The sequence below is a fragment of the Condylura cristata genome, unplaced genomic scaffold, assembly GCF_000260355.1.
Source record: "Condylura cristata isolate star-nosed mole 26May11 unplaced genomic scaffold, ConCri1.0 scaffold00039, whole genome shotgun sequence".
In the NCBI taxonomy this organism is placed as follows: domain Eukaryota; kingdom Metazoa; phylum Chordata; class Mammalia; order Eulipotyphla; family Talpidae; genus Condylura; species Condylura cristata.
Window position 1 is genome coordinate 5,445,995 of NW_004567140.1, and position 7,854 is coordinate 5,453,848.

Below are 7,854 nucleotides of genomic sequence, written 5' to 3' on the forward strand. Positions count from 1 at the left end.
AGAGTGGGGAGCAGTACAGGCAGATCGTTGAAGTACACTGCTGAGGGGAGCAGCAGGCGGGTCAGGAGAGGTCTGCTGCACCATGAGGGTCACCTCTAGGGCTGGGGATCGAACTCATGCTGACGTGGCTTTAGCTTCTTAGTGCTGTGCTTTAACCCGCTGTGCCACCAGGGAGGGCCAGAAGCTTATATTTTTAAAGACACATACAATGGAAAGGAAGCCGCACCCCTCCCCTGTCAAGATCACCTCCCTGGAGCCCACCCACCCCAGACCAGCTTCTGGGGGCTCCCTCTGAGTCGGTCTGTGATGCACAGTACAGATGAGCCCTCTCTCCCTGTGCACACCCTTCTCCCTCTCCTTCGTTTGCTCCGTAAGTGCTAGCTAGCATGCTAGTCACTCGGCTTTATATTTGCTTTTTGCCTCAGCAATGAGCTTTGGAAAATCCCCTCCATTTTCTTTCAAATATCATGGAGTGGTAGGTAGTCTTGAACAAAGCCCTTTACATCTGGAAGTGTTCAGCTAACATTTGAAGAAGACATTTGCATTTCACTAAGGTATAAGGCCTTGGCTGCCCAGAGTGGGTGAGGAAGGGAAGAATTTCAGAAATCTGCCAAAGGGCCTGTGTGCGCCAGGAGAAGAATATATTATCTTTTCAGTTCAACTTAACATATAGATATGGACGCTGCTTTTTGGCGGAGGGGAGGTCCTTCGCTGGATGCTGGTTTGATAATAGCCAAGGGCTATAAAGGTCTGAGCATGTGGCAACTGTGTTCTAAGCACTTTACCCACATTAACTCATTTAATCCTCGTGACAGCCTTACAAGATGTTGCTGCTATTATGAACAATTCCCATTTTACAGGACAGGACTCCAGGCATAAAGAGGTGAAGTGCTTGCCAAAGATCACTTAGCTAATGAATGTCAGAATCTGACTACCTTCACTGAGCGGGGTGCCCGGGCCCTCCTTGATCATACCCCCACCACACAGCCCCCCAGGCATCAAACACTGTTTTCTGCCAGGGCCTGGCCTTCCTACAGAGTGGGAACTAATGATGTCTCAGACATAAGCCCCACCCAGGAACAGGGGCACCGTGCACCCTAATAGGAGGCAGAGAACCAATCAGTGTTGAAAGAGGAAACCGTGGAATGTTCTGGTGGTTAGAGAGAGATGTCCTCTGTGGAAGGAAGTGACATTCCAGTGTGAGCAACTGTCCCACATCACCACTTCTATGTTGACCCCTGTTAGGGGGTCCTCAGATTCCCAGCTCCTCTGGAATCTTCTAGGGCTGGCCTGGCCATGTAATCAACGCTACATCTAATGGTAACAAAGGAAGAATCACCAAAATAACATGAACGTAAGGGAGGAGGCTTCAGTGATTATGTAAGTCCTGGGAGAAAGGGAATTATACCTGAGCAAAAGAGCAGGGTAAAGGGTCTGAGAGGGAAGGGGGAACCCACAGGAGAGAACGGAGCTCAGGCAGTGAGCTTGCTTAAGGGGAGGACAGAAGAATTAAGGGACAGGCAAGGCCTCTTAGTCTTCCAGGGCCTTTGTTATCCTCAGGTCAAAAGAATCTGCCTGCCAGATTGAGGCATCTTGGGAAAACCAACTCTCAGTATCGTGGGGTGGTCTGATTTGAGCACCTTCACCTCCATTTCATAGAAGAAAAAAAAAACTGAGGATCCCAGAAACGCGGTGAATTGGTGAGACCAATGTCATCGTCGTCTTCGCCCAGACAGCAGGCTGAGACTCCGTGCGAGGCCGGCCCCCGAGGCTGGCAAGGCACCCAAGCCCAAGGCATCAGCCTGCTCCAGTATGTGGGCGCCTTCGCGGGCCTGGTGAGAGCAGCTGCCAGTGAGCAGGTCAGGAGCATGTGAAGATGGCGCGCCTGTAACTAGGGCTGTACCCGCAGCTGGCAGCAGGGAGGCAGCATGTTTGGGGCGGGGGGCAGGCGTCCCTGAGCAGAGGAGCCTAGAGGGAGCAGACGGAGCTTCCAGGCCATTCCAGAAATTTCTTTTCTGGCGCCAGAAGTGGCCATAAGCCAGGGCAGCCTTCCTGATCACTCACCCCAACCACAGTCTCCTGTGAAGACAGTGGGCTTAGTCTCTTCATTACACCGACTCAGTTAACATGTGTTCATCCCAAGTACCAACTGTGATTCGAATTACTAGCTTCCTATGCCAGTTGCATTTTGTCCCTAGTAAACAGTAGCGCCTATTAAAACAACTGTCCAAGCAGTTTAATCCTAGCCAGGGAGGGACCCACAGGGTGCAGCAGACCTCTCCTGTCCCCCCACGGCTCCCCTCAGCAGTGGATTTCAGTGGATCCACCTGTTCTGCTCCCCACTCTTGTCTCTGGTGAGTCCTCTCACCCCTCCAAGCCTCTGGCCTCCACTCCAGTTCTTCTATGCACAAATTTTTAAAAATCATTTAAAAATTACTATAAAGTAGATTATTGAGACAAGTAGTGAAATTTCAATAAAGTCTATAGAGCAGATAATAAAATTTTGTCAATATTACATTTCCGGATATGGTTGATTGTGTTGTGGCTGTGTAAATTTAATAAAAGGGCAAATGATCCTCAAATGGTTCTTGGAGAAAAACATAAATCATAAATATATGTTTATGCATAATAACATCTGCAAGAGGCAAGAATTACAAAGTAGGTATGGCAGGAGACCCACAGCTGAGAAAGGGCACCTGAGAATTCATTCTACCATTTTTGCAACTTTTCTTTAAATCTAAAACAAATTAAAAGTAATAGAAAGATAGAGCCAAAATATTTTTAAGGAAACTCTTTTTTCTAACTTTAATTTTAATTTTTTTAGGTTTATTTATTTATGCATACAAGAAATGGGGGAGAGGCCAGAGGTGCAGGGTGGGGAGGTGAGGGGAGTCACCAGAGACAGAGTGGGGAGCAGAAGGGGCGGATCCACTGAAACACTGCTGAGAGAAGCAGCCGGGAGACAGGAGAGGTCTGCTGCGCCCTGTGGGTCACTCCCTGGCCCAGGATAGAACTTGTACTCAGTAGCATCAGACAGCCTCATAGTGCTTCACTTTAACCCCTTGTGACACCAGGGAGGGCCCAGGAGCCAAAATCGTATTACTAATACTTGTGAGCAGGGGAATGATCACAGAATTTTCTTTCTTTTTTCCTATCTGTAGTTTCTCCTTCTGTCTCTGTCTTGTCTTTTTCTCCTTTCTTTCTCTTTGTATAAAAGTAATACAGGTCCTCCCTGGTGGTGCAAGGGTTTCCGTTTCAGCGCTATGAAGCCATTGCCAGCCACCGCAGCCTGAGTTCAATCCCCGGCCAGAGAGTGACCCACAGGGCACAGCAGACCTCTCCTGTCACCCTGCTGCTCCCTGTAGCAGTGGATTTCAGTGGATCCACCTGTTCTGCTCCCCACTCTGTCTCTGGGGAATCTTCTCAAGCTCTCCCCACACACACCTCTGGCCTGCACCCCAGCTCTTGTATGCATAAATAAATAACTTTTTTAAAAAGCAATGCAAATACAATGGTAAACATAATTCAAATGCTAAAAGTCCATCCAGCATCAGCCCCCTGCCCAGCTGCAGGGACCTCAGCCACCCAACCCCCCCACCATCATTACCTGTTTCTTGCACTGGGAGAGAAATACCTTCCTCAGACAGACAAACAGAGATACACGCTCTATTCCATTCTGTACCTGGTTTTCCCTCTGCTCGCGCTCCAGCTCGTGATCTTCACGCAGAGCTAACTCAGAGTATTTTAAAAGAGCAGCCTAGAGTCCTATTGCATAGATGTGTTATAATTTATTGAGCTAATCCCCATCGTCATAGACACCGAAGCCTTTCCCAATCTTTTACAAGCAAGATCGCAATGAATGACACTTGCTTCTTTGTGCACAAGGTGTCCATACGTGCAGGGCCGTTTCCCACAGTGCCGGCTCTGTGCACACGCAAGTGCCTGTCACATGTTGGGAGCACAGGTCCACCCTACTATTCTCAGCGTCCCACAGGCTCCCCACTCTGCGCACCTCACATTTTTGCATCATTGCCAAACAGATAGTCTTGTTATCACTTTGATTTGCATTTCCATTTGCGCTAGAGGTCATTGTTAGTTTTTGTGTTTTTTTTTTTAAGATTTATTTCTGCATACAGAACTGGAGTGTAGGTCAGAGGTGCAGGGGTGGTGAGAGGCTTCACCAGAGACAGAGTGGGGAGCAGAACAGGCAGATCGACAAAGTACACTGCTGAGGGGAGCAGCAGGCAGGTCAGGAGAGGTCCGCTGTGCCCATGGGTCACCTCCGAGGCGGGGATTACACTCACGCTGAAGTGGCTTTAGCCTCTTACTGCTGTGCTTTAACCCGCTGCGCCACCAGGGAGGGCCATCTGGTGAAAAATTTTGACAAGGAACTGAAACTTTCTTTTCCGCCAGGGCTTGTGTTAGCTGGTGGTGACCAGCAAGTCCTGGGGCTATCACTCTGAATATCTTCCTCTGCCGGCCACCTGCTCCTTCCGTGTGCCTAGGACTGGCTGGTGCCTGCCCTTGCCTTACACCGAGGGCACCCCTTTGTGTGGCCTCAGCTCTACGGCAGCCCCTTAGCTCTCAGGCCCAGCAGGCTGTGGGGGCCTTCCTCCTTGGCCTTTGCAGGCCCGCCTGCCCCTCTCTGAGGCTCAGAACATCTTATTCCCTCTGGGTTTCTGTTTTCTTCTCACGCCTTTGAAAACCTTGAAAACCTTGCGGTAGGAACAGAACATTTCATTCAGAGGAGACCCTGAAAGGCCCTTTTGTGCCGCTTGGGTTGCAGGAACCGGCTCTGTGTTCTCTGAGTGAGTACAGCCTTGGACCAAAGCTGGCATCCTAGGAACCGGGAGGTCAGGCGCTGGCTAATTAGCCCTGGCATCTCTGCCTCGTTAATATGCAAACGCCTCTGAGCAGAGAGGGCTTCTGAGCCCCTCCTTGACCCAGCCTGGAGCAACTGTTGACCTTAAAAATGGGTTCTTTGCCCTCCAACATCCATATTCTCAAGGAGGCAATAGGAGCCTCTTCTGGGGGAGGCTGGAGGGCGCTGGGGGGGTGGGGGGAGGTGGGCTGGCCAGGTGGGTCATTTCCAGCTATGGGTCTTTAACTTTACCACTCTGAACTTTTCAAGCCGGTGAACTGAGTTCAAATTTTTGCTCTGCCCCTGCCTGGATGAATTCTCTCAGCCAGGGTCTCATTCCAGATACAGACTGACAATAGCACCTACTTTGTGGGTGGGGGCTGGTGCATTGGGAGGCAGAAAAAGTGCAGAAAGGGGGGGGTCCTCTCTGGTTGGTCCCTCCCTGATGGCGTAATGGGTTAAGTTTCAGCACTATGAAACTTGCTGCAGCCCCTTCAGTAAGAGTTCGATCCCCGGCCAGGGAGTGACCCACAGGGTGCAGCAGACCTCTCCTGACTCACCCACTGCTCCCCTCAGCACTGTACTTCGTCCATCTGCCTGTTCTGCTCCCCACTCTGTCTCCGGTGAGAGGATTCACCTGCACCTCTGACCTTTACCCCAGTTCTGTATGCGTAAATGAATAAATCATTTTTTTAAAGAAGTGTAGAAAGGGGATTTGGAGTTCACCGAAGAGAATGTAAAGGGATTCCTTGGCTCGGCTTTCCCTCTACAGAGATGAAACCAAGGACGTAGACCTGCTGGACTCTGAAAAAAAAAATGCAGCCAAATCTTAAGATGTCCTTTAGGATTAAACAAAGCTCAGTGACTTTTTAATTCCCTTTTATCCTTAAGGTAGAAAAACAAGCCCTAGCTCTCGGTCTTAAGGTCTCTGAACTGGCCCTGCCCACTCCTAGCCACCAATCTATGCCTGGCCAGCTGGGCCTCTCTCAGCTTCCAGAATGTTCGGCACCTTCCACCACCACCACCCCGATCCTGGGATTGCCTCTCCCTGGAGTATTTCCCCAGCCTTCCCTCCACTCTGGCTGACTTTTGCTCAATATTCAGGCCTCAGCAGAAGCAACATTTCTTGGGATGGGAGTGGGGTTCCTGAACCCCTGGATGGATGAGCTGGGGGGTTCTTGAATTCCTGGATGGATTCGGTGCTCCTGCGATCCCCTGTTGTAGGGGTTGGGCACCAGCCAAACACAGGCTCACGGAAGGAGCAGTCGTCCCAAGAAGAAGCAGGTATTCGGGAGCGAGCCCCTCAGGCCCCTCAGGACTTGTCACCACCCGTGAACACAAGCCCAGCAGAAAAATAAGTTCCAGTTCCTGTCAAAATTTCCCACCTGGGGGGTGAAGTGCTCTGGGCTGTGGGGAGGGCACACTGGTGAATTGGGAAGCCCATGGGGGTTACAACTGAGATGGAAAAAGGCACAAAATGATATAAAAATAAACTATTATATATATATATATATATATTTTAAATCATTGAAATAAAAAAATTCCCACCTGGCCATTTCTCCCCCTCCCTAGGCCTACAAAAACCCCAGTGCGGCTTCTCTGACTTCAACTCTCTCTGGGGTCAGTGAACCTCACCCGGGAACGCAAAAATGCACCCACTTTTGGTTTAACTGGCCTGGCTATCGCTTTGCGTCTCCTCACTGTGCAGAACCTTTCACTTGCTGGTTCTATTTTGAATCTGCACTGCAGGTGCCATTTCTGATTTCCTGCGTTCTTTGCAGGGCTGCAAGTTGCTCGACCATATATTTCTGGAGCTATGTCTATGCCTGACACACCCACAGGATCACTGAGGACCTGGGCAAGGAAGGAAAGGGGAGCAGAAGGGAGGGAAGGAAGTTCAGGCTGGTGGGGGAGTGGTGGTGTGTATTCCCTGGAGCCCCTGGCATTCCCATGCGGGAAGGGCCCCTGGAGATGGGGCTGGGGTAGGATGGGCCCCTGGAGATGGCCTGGGTGGGGGATGGACCCCTGGAGATGGGGCTGGGGGGGGGCCCTGGAGATGGGGCTGGGGATGGGCCCCTGGAGATGGGGCTGCCGTGGGATTAGCACAGCAGGGACTTTAAGGAGCAAGGCTTTTGAAATTCCTGGAGGATCTTTTCAGGGTATTTCACTCTGTAAACTTCAAAGTTGTTTTCAAACTCTAACTGCTCCACATGCTGTAGCCCTGGGCAACCCACAAACAGGGCCTCAGCTCTTCCATTTACAAGTTAGGAAAGAGCCCCACAGTTAAAAGCTTGCCTGGGGACTAAGAGAAAATCACTGGGAATCTGCTTGTTTCGCCCAAAGGGGCAAACACAGGAAGTTGAGAGTAAGCGGAACCTCAGTTTACCTTCATAATGGAGGAATATTAGCTCTCTGCTCCAACTCTACTGTAGACTTTCCCAGGTCAGGGGTTGCAGGGGTGTCGCCTGGCAGTCCATGTCTGGCCCCCTAAATGTGTGAGGGTGGGGGATGGGGGAGTCTTCCCTGGTGGTGCAATGAGCTAGAGCCCAGCACTATGAAGCTCTCCGCCACTGGCCACTGCGGCCAGGGAGTGACCCACATGACTCGGCAGACCTCTCCTGTCTCCCCGCTGCTGCAGCAGTGTGTTTCAGTCAGTCTGCCTATTCTGTTAGCCATTCTGTCTCCCCATCCTCTCACTCCCTGCACCCATTGCCTGCACCCCAGTTCTTGTATACATAAATAAATAAATCTTTAAAAAAAAAAGTAGAGGATGATCTTCCCAGATTCCATTCCACTGAATCTAATCCCTAAATATTTGTGTGTGTGTGTGTGTGTGTGTTTTAAGATTTATTTATTTGTGCATACAGAACTGGGGTACAGGCCAGAGGCGCAGGGACGATGAGAGGATTCACCAGAGACAGAGTGGGGAGCAGAACAGGCCGACTGACAAAGTCCACTGCTGAGGGGAGCAGCGGGTGGGTCAGGAGAGGTCT